The 24,148-nt window shown below is 39.8% G+C and overlaps 1 pseudogene; it reads left to right on the top strand.

Moving 5' to 3' along the window:
- Nucleotides 1-16,033: 16,033 nt before the first annotated feature.
- On the top strand, nucleotides 16,034-16,494 carry LOC116854169 (annotated as a pseudogene).
- Nucleotides 16,495-24,148: the final 7,654 nt, after the last annotated feature.

Consider the following 24,148-nt stretch of genomic DNA (forward strand, 5'->3'; position numbering starts at 1 on the left):
CTTTCTTTCTTTCTTTCTTTCTTTCTTTCTTTCTTTCTTTCTTTCTTTCTTTCTTATTTTTTTGAGAGAGAGAGTGAGAGAGAGCCTGTATGTGCATGTGCACATGAGTGGGGTGAGGGAGGGAGAGAGACTGTCAAGCAGACTCTATACCTAGCACAAAGCCCAGTACTGGGCTTGATCCCAGCATCCTGAGATCATGACCTGAGCCGAAATCGAGTCAGACGCTTAACTGACTGAGCCACTTAGGAGTCCCCTGATGTGTATATTTCTGTATTGCCTTTTACTTGACAGCTGCCACGAGACCGCCCCATCCACAGGGCCTGATCATCATGGGGAGACTCAGCTATTTCTCATTAAACACTCTGGCATTTCCATTTGCTAGCTGTGAGGTCATGAGCAAGTTATTTAACATAATTTCCTCTTCTGTAAAAATGAATCTGATTAATGGCACCTAACTCATGTCTTGTCATGAAGATGAAAGGAGTTAATTAATTCATAACTGTGATTAATTCACAGTTCCTAGCATGGAGCAGGGAATTACCAAAAGGTAGATCTTGTTATTTTCTTATTAATAATAACAATGGCTATAGCAATAGTTGAAATGCTTTAGTTAGGTCTCACACTCAGATCCAGGACTATCTTTCTGCCCTAATTTTTCACCACATTGACCCTAATCTTGGTTTTTCTTTCCATTTTTACTTCTCTAGATGCCAGCCATGATTCAGAATCTCCCACCTAAGAGACTCTTACTTCTTTTTATTTAAAATTTGATGAGGATGATGGGACCAATGGGGTTGACCTTTCCCACTCTGTTTTCTCTCTCCTCTGAAATTCTCCAGTTCTCCCTAATACTAACTTAGCAGAAAATCGTGATTGGTGATACCTGTCCCATCACTGTGTTTCTTTAATTGTAACTCTTGTCTTTAAATTTTTTTTTAATAATTGCAACTAGACCTGCTAATAATTAGGAGAATTTTAAGTCCCCAAGAGCCCCACACAATGTACAACCTCCTTTTTTTTTCTTGCCTTAGTTCCTTGTATTAGCCAATCACTTACCCTAAAAATAATGAAATGGAAGGGAAAGGAAAAATATGGCCACCTACAGTTCGTTGTCTTTGTCCCTCCTTACCAATTAGTAAGCCAAAAGTAGAGTGTTGGCGCAATGTATGCATATCAAGAAGTGAAATAAAAATTGTTGAGTTTTGTCCTGTGTTTCCACTATTCTGGAAAGGAGGAACTCATATGCGTGTGTGATCTAGAACGGAAGAATTGCATAATGTCATTTATTTTGCAAACAAGTGAAGTACTGTGACATTCGCTTTAAAAAAAAATCACATGGCACAATATAGAAATGAGTGGTAAAATTCAAGCTAAAAATACAGAATTTTAAGTTTTCTTTACATGGGGCATTTAAACCATTATAGGTTAAAAAAAAGTGCTGAAGAATAAAAAAGCTTTATATTTTAGTTCCTTTAATGTTACTTTTTTCCTCCTTTTTGAATAAGCAGCCCCTCATTTTCACTTTGCACCAGGATCCACAAATTATGTAACTACCCCTGATGACTACTGGTATTAATTCTGCTTCATCTGGAGCTGGAGAATATTTGGGTTATATATGCCTTCTGTGCTCTGTCTCTTATGAAATTGACTTCTGTGACTTTACTCTTCATAAAGGGTAAAGATTTAGAAAAGGCTTTTATCTACGTGTTTTTGATTCCCACTGAAAAGGGATTTGAAATGTGGTTCTGTTTTGTTTTGTTGAATGAAGAGAAACGATCTTGTTTTTTCTCTTCCTTGCTATCATGTTTATGTTCAAAAGGTTATTACATCAGCTCCAAACTTATTGCAGCAAACACAGCACCACTTCATCAACAAAGCTCTTCAAACCAAAACTATATGACATCCTTGAATTAAATGACAACGGGACCACAGCAGAGCCTGATGAGTTGGATGGCTCTCGGCAAGGCTGGCCTTCACTGTACAAACGTAAGTAAATGCACCCAAATATAGACTCTGACCTGCCCCTCTCTCTGTCTCTCAAAACCTTCTTTTGCAGCCTGGGCATACCTCTTACCTACCAGGACCAGGCCCTGCTCGTTGTGCTCATGTAGAGGAGCACAACCCCTTTGATGTCTCTTACACTAAGATTTCAAGACTATGAACTTGGTACACTCTCCCAAAGCCACACCTTCCTCTAGCAAGGCCAGGGATTCAGGGCCGTGAGCAAAGGCTCTCACGCCGAGGCAGGTTAGATGAGGGCATGTTGCCCTGCTTTAACAACCTGTCAACAACTTAAGAAGAATTACAGAGCATTTTAGTTGGCAAGGCAAAGAGATCAACCTAAGCTGTCAAGGTGCCCAGATTTAAGGGTGTCTTAACTACCTACATAGAACTGTACAGATCATAGAGTCTTTTCTCTCCACATCTGCACCCATCCCGTCCCACTTTGCAAATGCATCTCCTGCAGCTTATCACTTTCCATATTGTTGATACGACTGAGAGTTAAAAAGGTACTGGCAGGCTAGAGAAAAAAACTTTCTGGTTCCTTTTCATGACTGATTGCCTGATGATGTGGGAACAGTCCATCAGGGCTGATAAACACCCACAATCGAGGTACTTCCTGGAGGGGTAGGGAGGCAAGAGAGTGCCCAGAACATCCTGGATCTCTCATTAAAATTGCCATCCTGGTAAAACAGCTTGCGAAGTTGCCGCATAGAAAACCCAAGGCTAATTTCTCACATTGATCTGCTGTTACTGTTCCAGCCCACACGTATCTTGGAAAACCATCACCTAAAAAGAAGAACTTCTGGGCCTGCTTGAGCACTGGGTAAGGAACAGCGTTTCGATTCCAGAATCCAGATTATCCAGACCACACAGAGGTAGCTGAGGATAAGAATGTTGGCCTCAACTTAAAAACTTAGGATTGTCTCTGCAGGAAATGATGTGATCAGTGATTTTTTTCCAGTAATAATAACCAGGTAGTTCTATGAAAGATTAATTGTGAAGAAGACTAGTAAATGGTGAAGGTGTGGGACATTTCTTGGATGGCTTTGCGACTATTTGAGCAAAAGATAATTGGGGCTCCACAAAAGCAGGCAGGATGAAAAATAGGGGACCCAATCTAAGAAGTTTTATTTGAATACACCCAGTATGATTTTGATTTGCTATGCAGTATAGAAAGAAGAAAAAAAGTGTAGATGAGTAAGCGATGAACAAAAACAGGGAACACCGTAGTTTTAGGAATAAAGGTGAATCCTTCTGTTTGGGAAGTTCTGGTTTCAATGCCATCTCAGCCTGGAGGTGTAAGGAAGAGTTGTCACAAAAGAGAGAGTGATGGGCTGACCGCACTCCCTCCCCTTGCTGACCAAGGAGAAAACAGGGCAAGTCTGATGTAAGCGGGGCAGCCTGGGGAGAAAAAGCCAACTCTGAAGAAACAAAGAGGTCCTGGAGAAGAAGATCAAGCAGTTCAGAGATGGCCTATGTTCTGAAAAAATACTAAGGATAAAATAAAATAAATAGACCCAAATCTAGAGCGAAGGGAATAAGTTCCCCTGGAAAGCTTTGAACCAAGGACAAGGAAATGAGAAGAGAATGCTAGATGTATGAAGCTGGACTCAGCAATCTCTGGCTTGGTTTCTCAGCGGGACTGTGCGACCCTGAGTACGTGTGTAGGGAAGAGAGGGCAGACTGCTGGGAGGCTTTCTTTAGAGGGACGGTGTGAATGGTGGGAGGGTCAGGTGCTGGATTCCTTCCTGTTTTGCTCTTGGTATGGACTCAGCCCCACCGAGGCTTTGGGTCAAAGACAGCTTGCTCCTCTTCTCTGGGAAAGTGGGGGGATGGATTTGTTTCTTCTGTCCTTCATTAAGCTGGAGGGTTAATCCAGGCCTGACCAGGAAGCTGCCTTTCTCTGTAACCATATTATTATGTCGTTGATCTTCTGTCCCGTTATCTACTTCTCTGATGCCCTGTGGGAAGGCGGGGCAAGGTTGGGGGGCAGGGGGGCTCTGAAACCTTATTCTCTGTGTCTCCTGTTCCCATTGTCATCTCAGACTGACACCTCCCTGGATGATTGGCCAAAATCTCATCTAGGCCTGAGAACAATAACGTCTCAAAGTCGTTCCATCCAGCCCATCTTCTCCCAACAGATTTGTGGATGGGATAGTGAAACCAGACCCGAAGCTAGATGGCGAGCTTCCCTAGAACCTGCTCCTTGCAGAGTCAATATTTACCTAGTCCAGTCCCCTCAGGGCAACTGAGTTTCGGCTGATTCTTTCTCCCGTCTGAGTGCCGGCATGCCTCAGTCAGTAGGGCTCTGTTCCTGAAAGATCTGACAGACCTCTGAGCAGAACAGCGTGGTCTATGGAGCAAAAGAATGTATCTGCGGCTCAGAGAGGAAGTTGTGTCCCCACTTCATAAACGACCTAGGGAACCTGAAAGGAAGTACTCGAGCTGTGTCTATCTAGCTAGGGGAATGCACTAAAGAAGAAAAGATGAGGGTTGAAAGATTGGTGATACACGGGAGGGGAGGCCATGCTAGAAAGGGAGTCAAAAGCCATGCCTGGAAAAAGACTGTCTTAACTCCTTCAATTCCTTAAATTAATTGTGTAACATGGCATTATGTTGCATTCGATTGGTTTCTCACGTGCCCTGAGATTCCATCAATGTTGGTAATTTGCACAGTGGTATCCCTTAGGGCAGGGACATGCTGAGCAACAGGAAGGCCAGGAGAGGCCATGGAACCATCCCAGCAGCACGGACCTTTAAGGAGAAATACCACAGCCCACCCCATGAATTGCTCAGAAGCTGCCAATCTAATGTTAACAAGGGCAAGCGGTCATGCGAACTTGGTGGGGAAACCAGGATGGCCATATCCACACATGGATCCAAAGTCCCAATATAATTGGATAGTTCAAGGGGCCACACTTTGAAGGAAATGATCTAGAACGTGGTCATAGAGGCAGTTCTGTCTCTGCTCTGCTATCAGTGATGTTTTTTCTAAGAAGGCACTTTTTCTGTTGAGCACTCTATAGTCTTTGAGAATATCCTTGTGAACCAAACCCCTCCACCAGGGTGCCCAGACCTGGCGCTTTGATTCATTTCTCAGATGTGGCAGCATGTAGTTGCTCAAGATATGTGTCCTGGAATGAGACTGCCGCTTACTATCGGGGTGGCATCTGGCTTAAATTACTTAAGCTCACTACCGCCAGATCTTTCTGGTCTGTAGAAGGCAAGTAACACCTACTCACAGGAGTGTGACAACCATTAAATAAGTTAATACAACTCAAACACTTGAAAAGTGCTTGGAAGATAGTTTATTCACCACCAATGTAGCTGTTTTTATTATTCTAAGCCGTGAGCAAAGAAGAAAGCTGTCATATCTGACATCAGCTGGCTTTGTTATGATTCAACTCAGTCCAGTTCTGTCATTACCTATAGATTATTGCTTGTTTGCATCTATGCACTAAAGATACACTCAAGACCATTTCACACTGTGATGTGTTTAAAGCCATCACCCGGTATTTTCAATTAATATGTTGCTATGCCTGATCTAACAGGACAAGATATAGTAGTAGAGTGTATGTGTTGTGTGAGATCATGATCTCAGCTGAATGTTTTAAACGCTATTTTTTTCTTTTTACTTGGTAACTCTGTTCCATTGAACTCGGAATGTAAATTCAAATTTTAGTGCTGAGTCATCTTGGTGAAATTTCTAAGCCTTTTTGGATCTCCTTGGTCTCAGCGTACTACGATAATAGTATTTATTTCAGAGATTCCGTGTAAGGATGAAATAAGCTAACGCAGGTAAAACTTAGAACATGACCGGGCTTCTAGAAGGAGCTGGAAACCTATTCATTATTCTCATTCTATTAAATTGGGCTTTCTGCCAAAAGAAGGATCATTGTCGTCTCTGCTGACAGCTCCCCTCAGCCCATCCTTAGAACAGTCTGCATGGCACACAAAAGACTGGGAAGCCATTTTTATCTTCCGCATAAAGAAAGGGAAGAACTGTTATCAGTAGGTGAGCTCTGCTATCTGCTGGAATATACCATCTGAAGGTATGTGTCTTTCATTATAGATCACACAGAAATGGGCTCCGTTTGAGGGTGAGTGGGGCTGGACTCAGCACCCGTGGGCTGTTTCCCAAGTCACAGAGCTGGTCTGTGTCTGAGAGCCAGGTTATGTCAAATCATGTACCTGGCCAATTCCTCTCAACAGAAGAAAACTCTTGTTCTCTAACTCTCCTCAGTGCACATCACCATTTAAATCACTTCTATCATTGGCCTTTGATTTCTAAATCAATGAGGGACTTGGGGACCTTTTAAAACAAAGCCACTTGTCTTGATGCCAGGACAGTCAGATGAAGTGTGGGTTCTGGTTTTCAGTTTCGTCTGCTTTCAGGCAGTAAGTACAATGAAACGTGAGCATTTCTGACTCACCTTCTGTCCTCAGTTTGTTATCACTGTTTACATGTCATTTGATGTCATACAGTGAGGCAATGTGCTACTTGGCTGACCCTATTTATTACACTGTTCAAAGGGTAGGCACTGAGTCCCTAGTGAGAATACTTCATCAGCAGCCATTTGCAGAGAAAGGTGCTAATAAGGGCTAACATTTAATGATTTCTTACCATGTCAGGTCCAGGAATATAATAATTCTATTTTTTTTCCCTTTCCATTTAACCCTCCAGACAACCACACAAAGTAGGCAATTAACCATCCTATAACTTTCCCATTTTCTAGCTGTGGAAACTGATGTTTAACCAAGTGGTCTATCTTGTCCACCATCACATAGCTAGTAACAACAATTCAAACCTGTTCAGCCAGTCCATTGGCTTAGGTTTCAGTGAGTTCACTAATATTTATTGAATGTCTGCTGTGTTCATGGAATTTAATCAAAACCAGCCCAAGGGGCACCCATCGTTTTCCCAGTTTTCAAGTGAGGAACTCTAGTGGGCTAAGCTAGGTCATTGAGCTGAAACGGGATCAGATGTGAGATTATAACTTAGATTTAGCTGACGATAAAACTGTTATTTGGCGGGAAATCATCCCTGTAAAAAGCTCATGCATACTCTTCTGTTGCTATTCAAAGGAAAAGAGTGAGAAAAATTGGAGAAAATAGAAGCCTGGGAGGTCAATGAACCTGCAAAAGAAATGGAACTGAGTGATTTCTCTGGACTACTTTGGTTCGGGTTGGCCAGATTTTTCCTCTTAACCCACCCCTCTTTCCTAGTTGATCTTTCCTCCCCCTTCCCCTCTCCACCCCCACCTTCTATGATTCCTTCTACCTCTGCTCTAGCTTCCAGTTCTACAGTTTTGATGAAATCCCATTGCCTCAGTCCCATTTTTTTTTGTTACCTCCTCAAGCCTTGAAACCAGTTGTCGGAGGACTTGGTTGGGTGTGTCCCAATGCCACAGGCAATCTCTCCTTTTAAATAGGAAGCTTTACCCAGGGACTGCAGCTCTACCCTGAAGAGCTTTTGTTGTGTTTGGAAAGGTAATCTAACTGATCAGCTGGGCCCTCCCAGGACAAGTTCAAACAGTGCCTTTCCCTGAAATGTCTCCCTAGATCTCCCGGCTTTCCCCCCTCCCCTCTCGTTCTCTCTCTATTCCTCCCCGTGGAGGTGTGTTGATTGTCTTCAGTGATTTCCAGAGAGCTCAGCTGCATTACATTCCAAAAGGAGTTCTTCTGGAACATCATGCATAAGAAAAGACAATTTATGTTTCCAACTGAGAAGGCAGACTTCCTGTAAATATGATTTTGATTCATTTTTTCATTACCTGGTTAAAGCATTTCTTGCTTTTACTTTAAAGGAAAACATATAATGAGTTTGAAGCTACCCAAATCTAACAGGGGCTTATATGCTATATGAAGTTTTGTTCCCAGAAAGTAAAAACATATCTCAAAATCCGTAATTATGCTTCTTTTAAATAGTTTCTTTTAAAGTTTTTATTTAAATGCCAGTTAGTTAACATGCAGTGCAATATTAGTTTCAGTTGCACAGTATAATAATTCCACACTTCCATATACACCCAGCGCTCATCACAGTGAGAGCGGATTCCTTAATCCCCATCTCCTATTTCACCCCTCCCCCCACCCACCTCCCTTCTGGTGACCATCCCTTTGTTCCCTGGAGTTCAGAGTCCCTTTCTTGATTTCTCCCTCTCTCTCTCTCTGTCTTTTTCCCATTTGTTTTGTTTCTTAAATTCTACATACAAATGAAATCACATAGTTTTGAAGCTACTTGTTAATTTTGTTTTTTCTCTTCCCAAATAAAGGCAATATGCTAGTTGATCACAAGAATTATCTGATTTGGGAGTCTGGCTGGCTCATTTGGAAGGGCTAGCAACTCTTGATTTGGAGTAGCAAGTTCAAGCACCACACTGGGTATAGAGATTATAAAAAATAAGTAAACTTTAAATAGTAATAATAATTGACCAATATAAAAAATTTGTCACTTTGGCAGTCTAATAATGTATGTATCTTTGACTTAGATAAGTTATTGGCTTTGATCTATTTTCCATTCATTTCATGAAATAATAATAAAAATGTAAAATGGTATTAATGATTTTTATTATTCTTAAATTGTAGAAGAGTTATTCAAATGAGGACCTTCTTGGGCCAGTTCTGATCCAGAAGTTGTTCTTTACCTGGTCTTGTGGAATTTCAACCTAATTGTGCATACATTAATATTCAACCAAAGGCTTAGGAGACCCCTAAGATTTCTAGACTTCTTTCTCTGCATATGGTACTCTAACGAGTAAACCAGCTGTCTCAGCACCTTACTCAAATCTGACTCCTCAATTTAGGGAGACTCCATGCTCTGCTTAGGTTTTCCCACCCTGCGCTGGGATACCAAAAGTACCTCCAGGCAGAAATTCAGAATGATAGTAAGGCCCACATCATTTGTTTTCCTTTTTTCAAGGATCATAGTCCTGCATTATCTGTTGTCCATAGTCTGGAAAGAGTTCTTGCATTTTCCCCACTAGTTTTCTAGTTCTTTGTTAACAACAAGAAAGCAAATTTAGTACCAGTTACTAAATGATGTCTAGAAGCAAATTTTCAGAAAAAAAAAATAAAAAAAAACTTCTATGACTACTCTGCTATTCTAGAATACGAAAGTTATCATATTCGGGTAACAATGTTTTATGTTTGTTTTTCTGTAATCCTATTGCTTATGCAGAATTTATCAAGAAGATCTAATAGTCGCTTAGTCCTATAAAATAGCAATTATAGGGCGCCTGGGTGGCTCAGTGGGTTAAGCCGCTGCCTTCGGCTCAGGTCATGATCTCAGGGTCCTGGCATCGAGTCCCGCATCGGGCTCTCTGCTCAGCAGGGAGCCTGCTTCCCTCTCTCTCTCTCTCTCTCTCTCTCTGCCTGCCTCTCCATCTACTTGTGATCTCTCTCTGTCAAATAAATAAATAAAATCTTAAAAAAAAATTTAAAAAAATAGCAATTATAAACCATCTGAGAGACCTTGTAAGTTATGAAAATACTTAATTACAGCCCATTTTATTGGTTTCCCATCTTGTCAATATTCCTATATCCAGATTTATGTTTTATAACAATAACAACAAAAATGATTATCTATTGCCCAGATTGCATGTCCACCATTTCCCCCAGATTTGCTTTTTGGTGATTTGGGTTGGATTCAAGAATGTAATCCACAGAAGAGCAGGAAGATTTGCCATCATTGAGGATTTCCAAAGGAAGTGATGCTGTCTATAAGGGATGTTTTCAGTGGGAAGATCAAGTACCATCAGTCTAAGAATAGTGCTTCCCAGCAGGCCAGCACAGACTGCAGTGTTTACGTTCTGATACATTTCCAAGGAGAAAATTCATATCCGATGTGCCTAAGCTGCTATTGTTGCTATGCTTTCATTCACTTCTTCTGATAGCATAGGCTCAAAATCTCTTTTCACAAATCTTTGAAACTAAATGTGCTATGAAATTTAGTTTTTCTGGTTTTAGAAAGGTAATACCTTATATAGTCTGTTTCATAATATCTCCATCAAATGGGCAACAGGAGAAATCACACGCTGATACATCTGCAATGAAATGAATGGTCTCACTAACTGGGATAAATATATAAAAACAAGCAAAGTTGGTTTTTGGAGATTTGTAGATTTGGCAGTCACAGATAAGGAACTAAGGATATGTATTTTGAAGGCCCCTAAGGAGCCTTTAGGAAGTGCAGTATGCTCAGATATCGATGTCGTCATAATACGCACATACACGTTACTCATTAGATTAAAATGTACATCAAAGAAAGTGACCATTTATATTGTATTTGAAAACAATAGATAAATTTCTGTAGGAAACTTTTTTCTTAATATGTGAGTTAAAGTTAAAGCTTACTAATGAAACTTAATAGCTAATATTGAAGGAAATGCAAAGGTCATTAACCCGTTATCACCAATAACTACACTGTTCAGGTATTATGATATCAAGTGTTTTTATAACACTATTGTTTATAAAGCATTTTCAGGTAGCATTTGATTCTTACCAGAACCCTGTGGGGGCAAATAATACGGATATTATTATTTATTTCCATTTGTGAATGGGAAAACCGAGGCTTAGAAAATCCACATGCCTTGTGAAAGACTACTCAGGCCTCACACTTAGGGTATCTGATGGCAAATCAAGTGCTCATCTCACTATATTTCGCTTTGAATCCAGGCTTCCATTATAACGTATTTTACCTTATTGTAGGATATTCTACATTGTCAAGATGCCATTCATTCCCTCTACATGGATTAAAAAGCCCTCATTTACTCATTTACACATATATGAAAAATAAAATGTAATGGCTGTGTACCATGAGTTCCTAGGCACCCTTCAAAATACTGTAGGGGAATCACAGTCCCAGCTCAGCTAAAATAAAGAATTCTTGGGGCTTCTGGGTGGCTCACTCAGTTAAGTGTCTGACTCTTGATTTCAGCTCAGGTCATGATCTTAGGATTGTGAGATAAGCCCCACCTCAGGCTCAGGATTTAGCGCTGTCTGCTTGAGGGTCTCTCCTTCTCCTTCTGCCCCTCCCACTGCTCACACTCTCTTTGTCTCTCTCAAATAAATAAATAAAATCTTTTTTTGAAAAAAGGGGGTGCCTGGATGGCTGAGTTGGTTAGGCATCTACCTTCAGTTCAAGCCATGATCCTGGAGTCCTGGGATCGAGCCCCAGGTTGAGTATCCCATTCAGTGGGGAGTTGGCTTCTCCCTCTCCCTCTGCCCCTTCCCCTGGCTTGTCTCTCTCTCTCTCTCAAATAAATAAAATATTTAAAATAGATCTTTAAAAAAGAAGAATTCTCACTTAAGTAACTTTCAAAAATTGTCTTTTGGAAGAATATAGAGGAACTCAGATCCCCAACTAACTGGGAGTGCTAGCTTATTTTATAAAATTTTTATAAGGCTTTTTTCTGAGCAGTAACCATTAAGTTCAACTTGTGCCTAACTAACCATTCCAGTATTAAAAGAGAGCGCATGAACTTCTCTTCTAAGAGCCTCATTTTCAGCTGAGGCCTAGGCTATGTGTTACAGGACCTTCCTAAGGCCCTACAGCTAAGGAGAGGACGGAAAGCCTGTTTACCAGGCCTTAGTTCCCTGCCTTGGGGTTCCATGTTCTTTCCGGCATTCCTTTCTGTGAAGTTCACAGTATTTTAACGATTTCATTGTGTAGCGGAATCCCAGAAGACTCTAGTCCGAGGGTGGTTGATGGCCGGGAGAGGCCCAAGAAAAGACCTGGAGACAGCGATCAAGACATAGGTTTGTTGGGAGAACTTACCTCCAGAGAGTCTAGGAGCAGGCTACTGGACAAAGCATCTGTTGCTGGGATCTTTGTGCAACAAGCTTTCATAGCGTAGCAACTCAGTCTAGCCACTCTCTGTAGCCCTTGCCCTCCTTGCATGGTCAGTGTTTAAGGAGATCAAGGCCTGCCACCCAGACAGTCTTTGCTACAAAGGAAACACTCTGGTTCGGCCAGCCCTAGAGCCCCTGACCTTGAACAGTGAATCACATGTTCTTCTGCACTATCTGCATGATGGGAATATAGAGGGAGAGTGGGATCTCTGAGTTTCCAAGATAGCAATTAACAGGGGCATCAGGGGTAAGCTTATACAAACTAGCTATTTCAGCACATATCATACAAGCATTATCTTCTCTCAGTGGAGGGCGCTGAACATTTATAAATCAGGGAACATAACATGCAGAAGGGAGAAATACAAAATCATGCAGCAAGTCCAGGTGTAATCAGGAACAGGCACAAGTTCCTTAAAGCCCCTTCTCACCACACTTGCCTTTGCAGTGAGCACACATGACAGGACAGAGTGCCGATCAAGTACCTGAGTGCTGGGCCTGCGGTGGTCCAGCCCAATCAGCTATATGGTCTCTGTGAAGTCCTCTGGGGACATGAGTGACACAGATTCAAGTTGATTGAGATCGAATTAGGTATTTTGTTTCCCTTGTCTATAATTTATCTCCAATCAAACATTGGCCAGTTAAAATTCTCCCTGTTCACTCTTAGTTGAAGTCAACTTAATGAGCCACATCTCCAATCCTTTTCCTTAGTACTGAGGTTATTGGCTCTAAAAGCATCCATGGAATGAGTCATGTGCTTGAAATAATCCTTGGGGGAATCCAACGGGCAAGCTGCCAAGTCAGGTGCAGCTGACCTTTGACTAAGAAAAGTGCCTGAAACTTAATGGGTCACCAATTTCAGGTCATTCATGGAAACTTAGAATCAATCAATTAATTAAATATTTAATAACCCAGCACTGGGATCTCTAGATTAAGGGATCTGGTGTTTATCTAGATGGGATGATAGAGGGATTAGGAACCAGTGCCCTGGGATGAGGCCCTTGCTCATGCCTCCTCTTCTTTCATGGGTAAGGATCACAAGGGTACATTAAGTATCTCAGAGTTCTTTATTCCATAACACACTTATTAATATTTCTACAGTGAAATAAGTATATATTACTATGAACCTGGATGTGTATGAATGTACACATCATATACATGAACATATGAATGTAGGATGCACGTTCATATATATACACATAATATATATATACATATATGCATATATGTATATATATATGTGAACTCTAAACTCGTGTAAATGCTTCTTAAGAAATATCATATTTGTATATATGACATGATTATTCCTAAGTTCATCCTGGACATATTTCCAGTGATTTTCTTGACAGTGAAACATGATTTCTACCCAATCTTCAGCCTACAAAAGGAAAGAAGGAAGAAAGAAAAGAAAAAAAGAGTTTGGGAATTCTCCTTACCTGGAAAGAATAGTCACCAAATGAATCAGGAAGGAGAGGCAAGGACGTAGAAAGAACTCACTGATCTATACAGAGCCTCAAAAGGCCTTTGTTTAGGCCTGAGCAGGGATTCCAGTCGGCCCTCCTGATCTTTGGATTGTTTGCCCATCCCTGGTATTTTTCACAACAAGGTGCTTTGCACATTTCAACACCAGAAGGAAAGGCTTCTTCATGCCCCAGAGGCCAGCACCATTCTTATCCTGCCAATCTTTCTGCACTTAATTTCCTCCTCTACTTCATCACTTTCTTGGTACCCAAAACTCATTTATTTTTTTCCAATGGCCACCCCTAGTCTTGGAAATTTTCTCTGACCATCTTCCTGTGGATGGAAAAGCCTGTGTCTCATGAGTTCCACCAAGCATTCCTGAGTTCAGCAGGAAGGTTAAGGCTAGGATTAAGGGTGTTGTTATTTGCTTACAAATTCCCAGAACTGGAGCTGAGTCTTTGAGAATAGTAAACAAGTTTTGAGCATTAGAGGGTTTTAAAAAGAAAAAGAACAAGAAAAAAAAAATCAAGGTATATAGAATCTGTTAAGGCATTTTTACTCCAAAGTTTCTAATCCTCTTCAGTGGCTAGGGAATGAGCTTCAGGGAATCTGTGGGCTCTTATAACTGGAAACAACAAAACAAGTATAAATGAGTGGGGAAAGCTTTCACTTATTTTCAAAGGATTTTGTGATCCCAATGATCCCGAGGTTAGACCCACAATAAAAAAAAAAAAAAAAAAAAAAAATCAGCCAACTAGAATGGCTGGAGCTTTGGGGTTTCAATGACTCCTCCTATCTGCAGGCCCTACCCAACTGAGAATGGATTAAATGTAGCCAAGTTGGGACCAACAAATTCATGGTAAAGAACAGTGAAGAATAGACCTAACCATGATGTTTTAGCTTGCTTGCTCACAGTCATTCAAGAAGAAGAAAGAGAGTAGGGGTAAGGCTGGTCCTCTGCAAGGCAGTGACCCCACTTTCTGCTGACCCTGGCCCATTAGATTGTTCCTGATTACTAATCCACCAGGCAAAGTCATGCATCTTATTTGAGGGAAAGTTAAGTAAGACGGGGTGGGAAAGCAGAAATAATCCAATACTAAGGGGGAGTCCTTTTGCCTTTGTGCAAATGTGGCATGGGAATATGGGTTCCTGGGACGTGCTGGGATATACGTCATCCAGAATCCACTCTTCACTGAGCCCTACAGAAGTAAATTCGGGCAGCTCAGTCAGTGTAACCTTTGGTCTCTCCGCAGGTGAGGCTGCTAATGTCTGGCCTTTACCCCTTCTGATACCATGCCTAAGATAGCACAGCACGGTAGCTAAGAGGGTAGGCCTGGAGCCTGACCCCTGCATTCCATTCCTAGATCCATCACTCGTGTGGCCTTGAGCAAGTGACGAAAACTTCATGCCTTCCTGTATGACATGAGCAGTTAATATTTAAGAGGGTTGCTATAGGGAATAAGTGAATGCATATCTGGAAAGTGCTTAAACCTTCTTTGGTACAAGGTAACAATTAAATTTAGTTGTTACTTGCTAAGGCTTTGGATTTTGCCCAGTAAGAGATCCTTCCAACCTTCTCTCCCTATCCATACAATTTTACAGCATATGCCATAAATTTTTAAATATGTATATAAAGTCTTACCCATCCCGTGTCCCCCAAGTTCCACTTTCAAAATTATCCATAAAGTGTTTAGGGATTGGCTAAATGGTGAGATACTCTCCAGCATTAAGAGTTACATAATAGAATACTATTTAATGATATAGAAGGGATATTTATAATACATTGCTCAATGAAATAGAATTTTCAAAACAGTATGATATGTATGGAAAAATTTTTCTTAGATAACAGATACATGTCGATAAAATGTTTGGAAGAATTTACACCAGAGTATTAGAAGTGTTATTTCCAGTTGGTGGCATTTGGGGTGATAGTTATTATTTTCCTCCTTGAATTTCAACAATGATTACACACTTCTCTAAAGTTATTTTTCAGAAAATAATTCAAGCTCAGTGCCTTCAAGAAAGTATTTGAGACCTGATTCTATCCATTCTGACTCTACTAATGATAGTATTAATGTTTTCACTGTGTTAGGCTTTAGCAATATTTTCTCACATTTTAGTTGGTTAAATAGATTTCTGCTTTTCTCATAGAATGAATGCCACTTAACACTGGAAGAAACACGAATGGTCACAGTCCAGCCTCTGCCGATGAGGCACATTTCACCACTACCTACCGCCATGGAGTCAAATACAGATTCAGCTTAAATGATTTCATAGACTGAGATCCAGGAATTCAGTGGCAGCAATGGGACTGTTAGTTTTCAGGTATTACTTACTGGCATTAAATCAAGTCAACCCTTAAGGGATTGGAGCAATAGAAATATTGCATTTTCTCTAGAGTAACTGAGTGTGGGTAGCCCCTGCTTTTCGAAAGTTTGGGTTATACCCCTTGGCTATTTAGAAAGAACTAGTTTAGTACCAGTTTGCATTAATTAAGAGAAATAGGAAACGGATTTTCCCCAATAGGGCAAAAGGCAAAAAGGGAAAGCAGCGTTCAGTATTTATTTTGTACTGAGCCATTATAGAAGGAGGGCGACCCTGAGCAGCTCTGCCAAGCTCCTACCCCCAATGGGGCTCCGCATTTCAGCAGCCAGCCACAAGCCACCAGAGTTTTTAACTTATCTGTGAACATCTGGGGTGCTTTCGATTTATTTTGTGCAACATGTCTAAGCTTTATTGTGACTGCTGTGACCCACGCCTCACCCATGACACCACATCTGTGAGAAAGGCACGCTGCCGTTGGGGGAAACCCAAAGAACGCGAAAGGCTGCTATCAGAAATGGATGCAGGAGCAGACTTCTTGCCTTTTACAAGAAAGATACCTCCTACTCCATTGCTGGCTTCTCCTCCTGTGGGGCATTGATCCCACCTCCCCGCAGTCTCCCCGGGCCTCCTCACCCCGTTATGATGCCAGCACCTAAAATGGGGACCCCTGCCATGATGTCAGTGATAGGCCCTCATCTTCCTGGGATCATGCCAGTGGGACCTGCTCCTGGAATGAGGCCATCTAAGGAAGGCCACATGCCAATAATGTCTGCACCCCTCCCCACCGTGATGAGACCTCCCACCCGTCCCATGACTCCTGCCTGTCCCATGAGGGTGCCCCATCCAGCCAGGACTTGACCAGACATGTAAGGAGGGGGAGGAACCTCTTTATATCCATTTTATATTACTTGTTCTTCTTTACCAGGAGATGATGGTACTGTGACTCTAGATGTCTTCTCATAGCAAGACAGGGAAGACTTGCTCCCCCTTCCTATCAAAGCAAAAATAGTTTTGGCAAGGGAGTGGCAGGACTAAAAAAAAAGGCAATTTTCATTTGTATTGTGAAATATGAAAACAAGATTGTCAACTGTTTTAGTTAAAAAAATTTTTTTCCATGTAAATTAATGGTACTTGTATCTTTGGTATATGCTATTTGAGGTAATGAAAGTTTTCATCTCTACTTTTGGAGAGCAGGAGAAAACTGTAATTCTATTTTTTGTGGGTAAGATTTAGACCCATAACTAGAGTGACTACTTTCTCCAAATTCTCTGTCCTGTAGGCTGTCTTTCATGTTCTCCCAGCAGTGTCTAGTTCTCTCCACTGTCACCACCACCGTCTTCAGTCAAGCTCCCTTTATCTCCTGCCCCGCCCCCAGAAAGAGCCATCGCCCCCGCGGATCTCTCTGGCTCTTCCCTGTCCTCTTCCAGTCCATTCTCCACACAGCAACATGGTGCGCTGATCAAACCCTGAGACTTTTCGCTTTTAAGTCAATCCATGGCTTCCTCTCGTATTCATGCAGGAACCTAAACTCCAATGCCTTGTGGCAGATCCGGCCCTGCCTTCCCTCCCTCACTCCCTTCTTACCACAGCTCCTCCAAGGGGGACCTTCTCACATCATTGTCTTATTTGCCACCTGTCCCATGCTTCTCACGCAGGTCCCTCTCAGTCTTCAGGTATCAGCTAAATGACACCATCACTTCAGTGAAGCCTTCTACGGTCTACAACACCTTCCCCCACGCCCATAATTTAATCACAATTTAAACCTCATAGTTATTAACTTCATTTACTTGTCATCATTTTATGCACATGTTTTTTTCTACTGCTTGTTGTGTTTGGTTTTGTTTGTTTGTTTGTTTTGACCGTAGGGTTAGAAGCTTAAATTAAACATACTTCTCAGACTTCCTGTTGTTTTATTTAGTTAATTCTCAATACCTTCCTTGCCATCCCTCTGCTCCCAGCACCCTTTCCTCACCATTAGGTGACCGTTGTGATGTGTTTTATGTGGCCTTCCTTTTTTATATTTACTTAAAGTGTTACTTAATATTAGTAATTTGTGACTTTTGTAAAATGTGTGCTAATTAACATAAAGAAATACGAATCAATCTTGGTTTATTTCTAACTTGCTTCAGTACCACTTTTTAAAATTTTAACATTTAAAAAAAATCTATTCATGTTACTCCGAATATACCTCCTCTGTTTCTGATGGCTGATACTGTTTTCCAGTTTGTACTCAGCACGTTAGACCTTTGTGGTATCAGTAATAGACACTAGACTGCCTCTAATTCACCACTATTGTAAACAACACTGCAACAAACATCCTCAGGCAAGTCCCTTTGTGAGCCTACCTGTCCCAGGGATATGTTCGCCTTGGGCAATGGGGCATATTTACCTTTAATTTGATTAATTACCGTCATCATGAGGGTAACCTCCAGGCTAACCTCCAGTCAGTAATGTTTAAGGGTCTCTACGTCCACAAGCTTCTGCCAACATGATCTATTTTTGCAAATCTGAGGGTATCAAGGGATACCCTACGTTTTGTTTTTCTGTCATTTCAAGTAAGTTCGAGCATATCTTTCTAGTCAGCACCATGATGTTTGAATGTGCATTTATAGTTACAGAGTGTCCCCAGTGCAGAACGGGAGTGGGAGCGGGAGTGGGACTAAGATCCCAGCCATGTCCTGCATGCACTGGCATGACTATGAACTAGCTGCAGAAAAGGCTGACTTTTGCTGATTTGCAGCAAGGCAACATATGGGCTAGCACTAGTCCAGATCACATACTTATTAGTCACTTACTTACATTTCAGATTCTGGGAATTCTTTGCTCATATCCTTTCCCCCATTAAGTTGAAGGTCTTGTAATTTCTTGTTAATTTTTAGTCATTTCTTGCATGTTAGAATCTCTTTTTGGTTTCAGACATTGCCCATTTCTTCTATAATTCTGTCAACTATCTCTCGAATTCACCCATGGCATTTTTCTTTTAACAGAACTCCCTAATTCTGACATACTCAAAAAAGCAGTTTTCCTCTTCCTGTCTTTAAACTGTGGGATTTGGCTTAAATCCTTCCGAACCTTAAGTCACAAGTGTATTTTCTCGCATTATTTTGTTTTCACTTGATAGGGTTGCATTTCACATTCAGGTGTTTCATCTTTGCGGGGTCCACCTTTAGCTACGATGTAAAGTAATCATCTGATTTTATTTTTCTCCACATTCGAAGACCTTTTTTTTCCTACAACATTTGCTAAGCAGTCAGTATTTTCCTTACTAATTTATAGTGGGGTTTTTATCCCATAATTAGTTGTCTCTGAGCTCTCGGTGTTGTTAAGTTGGTCCGTTTGTTCATACTCATGTCCATACTCAGTCAAGAACCACACTGTTTTACTACTTAACATTGTATATGTCTTTATATACAAAGCTTCTTTATCTCTTTCTTTGTTCAAAATGGCAGGTTTTCATGAACTATTATTTTCCCATGCAAATTTAGAATATGATGTACGGAGTCCCTCAAAACACCCAGCTGGAATTTTGATTAGCATTTTGTTGAATTTAAAGATTATTTGGGAAGAAAATTAGCCTCTACATTCTAAAGTCGAAGATACTCTCTCCATGACAGATTTGTTTTCTTTTAACACATACCTAATTTTAAAATCCTATGTACTTATAAATAACACATACATATGTATATACACATGTATAGTTTGCTAACAATTGTGAGTCCTACTTAATTTTTTTATTTTAAGATCGAGCTAATTTGTCATTAAAGAAAAAACTATGAATTTGGAAAATTTATATTATATCTGGCGATCCCATGAAATTATCTTATAAATTCTAATAATTGGCATATTAACTTTGTGGTTACTCTAGGTAGACTATCAATCATATTATTTGTGAACAAGAAAAGATTTACTTCTCTTTTACAAATTCTTACGCTTCTTCTGTTCCTTTTCTTACAACTTTAGTCAGAATTTTTATACTATGTTAAACAGTAGTTAGTGGTAGTGATGATGGACATCCTTGTCTTATTCCTAATTTTAAAAGGAAAGAATCTATAGATCTGTTACTAAGTATAAATTCTGTCATTACTTCTCATATATAGCTTTTATCAAGCTCAGGAAGTATCCTATTCCTAGTTCTAAAATTTTTTTAAAGATTTTATTTATTTATTTGACAGACAGACAGATCACAAGTAGGCAGAGAGGCAGGCAGAGAGAGGGGGGAAAGCAGGCTCCCTGCTGAGGAGAAAGCCCAATGTGGGGCTTGATCCCAGGACCCTGAGATCATGACCTGAACTGAAGGCAGAGGCTTAACCCACTGAGCCACCCAGGTGCCCCTAAAATTATTTTAAAGTATAAATCAGTTTCTCTGCCTTTAATTAAAAAAAAAAAAAAGGTTTTAACCATACTGGATTCAAATAAAATAAAAATTTTAAAAATGCTTTTTAACTGTATTTTAATTTCTAATATTTTTTACTTTTTTTTTAATATAACAATGATAGACTTTCTGGTGTTGAACCATCCTTGCATTCCTGACAAAAAACTATATGTTCATGATGCACATTTTTATAGGTTTATTCATTCATTCATTCATTTGTTTATTTATTTTTATAGAGAAAGCATGCATGAGTGGGGGAGGAGGGGCACAGTGAGAGGGAGAGAGAGAATCTTAAGCAGGCTCCACACTGGGCTCAATCTCACAACCCTGAGATCAGGACCTGAGCCAAAGCCAACAGTCAGATAATGCTTAACCAACGGAGCCACACAGGTGCCATCATAATGAAATTTTTAAACATGCTTTTGAATTTTTATATCTATGCTTATTTTTATATATTACATATACATATCTTTATATATAAAATATATATATTTTTATACATCTTTTTATTTTGACCCATTTTAACAGAGGCCTATCTTACTAGTATTTCCAAAGAATAACCTTTTGGCTTTGTTTTCCAATAATCTTTGTCATTTATCCCTTCCCTTATTTTAAATACTTCCTTCTAATCTTCTTGGGCTTATTCTATTGGCCTTTTTCTAAATTTTGAGTTAAATGTTTAGCTTAAGTTGTTTTCCTTTCAAGCCCATCTTGCTTTCTGACAAATATCTTTAAATCAACAAGTTGTCCAAGTACTATTTTAGCTGTGCCTCACACATTTTGACAAAACATTTTTATTCAGTTCTAAGTATTTTGTAACTTTTTTAAAGATGATTTTTAACTCAAAAGATTTTATATTATGTTAGAGTCTGGGCATATAGTAGTTTTTTGCGATCTTTTTCAAGTTTTCTAATTGTATTGCATTTTAACTTTATAACTCAAGCTGCCAATGACCTCACCACCAGCATGCACACACATACACACCCAGAAAAGCTGATGACATAATCAGTTTACCCAGAGATATTAGAAAGAAATTTGGGTCGCACTGTGAAAAGCATCATTATACTTATAGTAGATGTTCAATAAATACTTATTAATGATTAAACAAACATAGTATACATGTATAATTTAAAGGGTTAGAAATTAATGTGAGTGTATTTGCATGAGGTACTACTGAGTAATGTGATTGGTTTCTAAACCATGGAAGAAAACCAGTGTCATTACTTCAATCATACCTCATAAAGTTTAGATCCATCTGACAAAGTGAATTATTAATTATTGATAGGATTATTATCTAGGTTGGCACTATTTAAATCTTTGACTTTGCCATTTCCCTTCTGTTGTTAACTTTGTAAATACTTTTCTTAGGACATATGAGATGTTGTTTTTTAGTAATCTATGTTTGCCTTGTACATAGTTGAGTTTAATAATTATTTATAATTGTTTATTGAATGAATAACAACATAGTCAAGAAATAAGAGTTAAATTGTTCAGCAACAAACCAGCCACTTTAGCAGATGCTCATTGTACCCCACCTACAAATCCTAAGTCATTTCTGTTTCTAAGTATAACAGCCCTAGCTACCACCCTCCTGTATCTCATTGCCTGAGGACTTCCTCCGACCACTGGAGTTCATCTTGCTTACACATGAAGCTAGCCAGAAGTTCCAGGGAATTAATATTCTCTACCCCAGAAGCAACTCTTTACTGATTTTTAAATTTATGAATAAAATTTATGGGTTTATGGAAAAAATCCAGCTTTCTTACCCCTGTAGTGGGCTAATTCTAAGGTGTGTATTCTATGTATCATGAGGGAGTTTGTAGACTAGGATGTTTTGTGAAGGCAGCAGAGGTAGATAAAGGAGTCATCTGAGTCTTGAGGAAATAAACCAGATTTCTTATGAGTGGGAATTTTAAACCATGCTAAAATTGATATGCAGATAACACTCTTTAAACCTAAAATAAATCTCTGACTAGGAAGTAGTAGAGAAAGTAGTTAAAATGGGCCCACTCTGGAGTCAGAAAGTCTGACTCTATCATTTACCAGCTGCCATAGAAAAGTTACTTAATCTCTCTGAACCTTTATTATTTTTTAACTTATTTTTTATTTTTAAAAAGTGTTTTATTTTAAGTAAGGTCTATACCCAATGTTGGCTCAAACTCACAACCCCAAGATCAAGAGTTGCATGCTCCATCAACTGAGCCAGCCAGCCAGGTGCCCTGAGCCTTACTTAACTTACCTGTAAATGTACTTACTTTTTAAGGATATCAGGATTTGATGAGTGACTATGTGCAAAGCACTTAGAATAATCCATGGTGTATCTGTGTCCTCAAGAAATTTAAGATTATTTTTATTATGAAAGAGTAAGTTTTTTTTTTTCTTTCCTTCTACTCCACTATTTATAATGGTTTAATAAACTTTTTAAGAGCTAGAAAAGTACAGGGGATAAGCTGGCAAGTGCCTAGAACCTTCACAGTGGCTATAGTTGCCTGGCTTTTCTATACACTTGTGTAGTGATGACTGGTGAGATTTGTCAATATAAATATATTTTCTTTGGACTCTTTATAGCCTCCTTTGGTAATCTTGGCCACTTCTGTGGCTTCAGTTACCATACATATTTTGACAACTCCCAATATAAATTCTTCCACTCACTGACCTTTAGATTTGTTTATCAAACTGCTGAGTAGATATCTCTTGGCATCTCCAATTCAACAGATCCAAAGCTGAATTCATTATCACGCATGCAGATTTTTCCCCTCATATACTCAATCTTAGTTGTGAAGTAAAGACTATGGTTGATTCAGTTGAATAATTGGCTGGGCTGGTCCTTATTTTCCCATAAATCCAATACAAATTAGAAAGGATGTCTTTACAAAATAGAGAACTATTTTTCAGTCAAGGATAAATTAAAAAAACATGCTTCCTATCTAGGATATTCAATATACTTACAGAGATTACCTATTTAAAATTGCATCACCATCCACCTAGCTACCAAAGCCAGGAACTTGAAGGTAATCTTCGATTTTTTCAGTTCCCTTGCTATCTCATTACCCACAGTCTTGTTTTATAACAGTTAGCCTTGCTTTCACATTTTTAATCTATTACAAACCTTCAGATACATGTTGAGTTTCTCTTTCCCTCCTTCTCAGCTTCAGGTGTTCATTCAAATGCTTCCAAGCCAATCTTTTGACCTTTGGCTTTGGCTCAAACCCCTCCCCACATTGTTGCCTTATAACTTAATTGGAATGCAAATCTGATCATGTTTCTACCCTTGACCAACGGGCTGGAATGATTCCTCATGGCCTGCAGTATATATTAAAGGCCCCATGTGACCCTGTCCTCACCACTCCAGCTGCCTTTGCAGCCTCTGTTGACTTCACACTTCCTGTTTCAGTAATACTGAACTATTTTATGTATTTTTCTTTTGGGTCATACTGTTTGATGACTTGGTAATTTTGCTTGCCCCTGTAATGATCTCCACATAATTCCCACTCATCCTTCAAGGATCTTCTCAGCTAGCATCTCCCTAGAAAGCCCTCCCTAACTCATTCTGGCCAGGGTAGGTGACAGCTCCCTGGTCTCCCATGAGTCCCTGGTACACACCTCACCTAGTTACTTATTGCACTGCATTGACAAAACATACCCCTTCCCACCAACTGGGTGGCAAATGTCTCCAAGTCAGGGTTTTTCTGTCTTGTATCCCCAGCACTATACTGGAATCATCCACCATAACTATTTAGTGAATGAGGTTGAGGAAAATGTGTACTGAAGATGTTCAAGCAGGATCAGAGGTTCTCAATACTGGCTGCATGTAGGAACTATCTGGAGACCTTTTAAAAATCCACATACCAATGACCTAAACCAGTTCATTTAAATCGGAAGCTCTGGGAGGGAGGCCCGGGCATTTAGACATCTTAAATTCATGTGATAATGTGCAGGTGAAACTAGTAATTGGTTGGTTGGATGACCACTAGACAAGGATTGGAGAATGATATCCTAGAGAGAAATGGAACTCTTGATCCTTAAGGCACCTTTCATTTATAAAATTCAGTGAGATGATTGCTGGAATTACACTTAATATTGGCTAATTTCCTCAAAAATATTCCCCATACATTATATAGCTTGGCTTGTTTCGCTTTG

This window comes from Lontra canadensis, unplaced genomic scaffold, assembly GCF_010015895.1.
Source record: "Lontra canadensis isolate GAN:19392208 unplaced genomic scaffold, GSC_riverotter_1.0 scaffold1, whole genome shotgun sequence".
Taxonomy (NCBI): Eukaryota; Metazoa; Chordata; class Mammalia; order Carnivora; family Mustelidae; genus Lontra; species Lontra canadensis.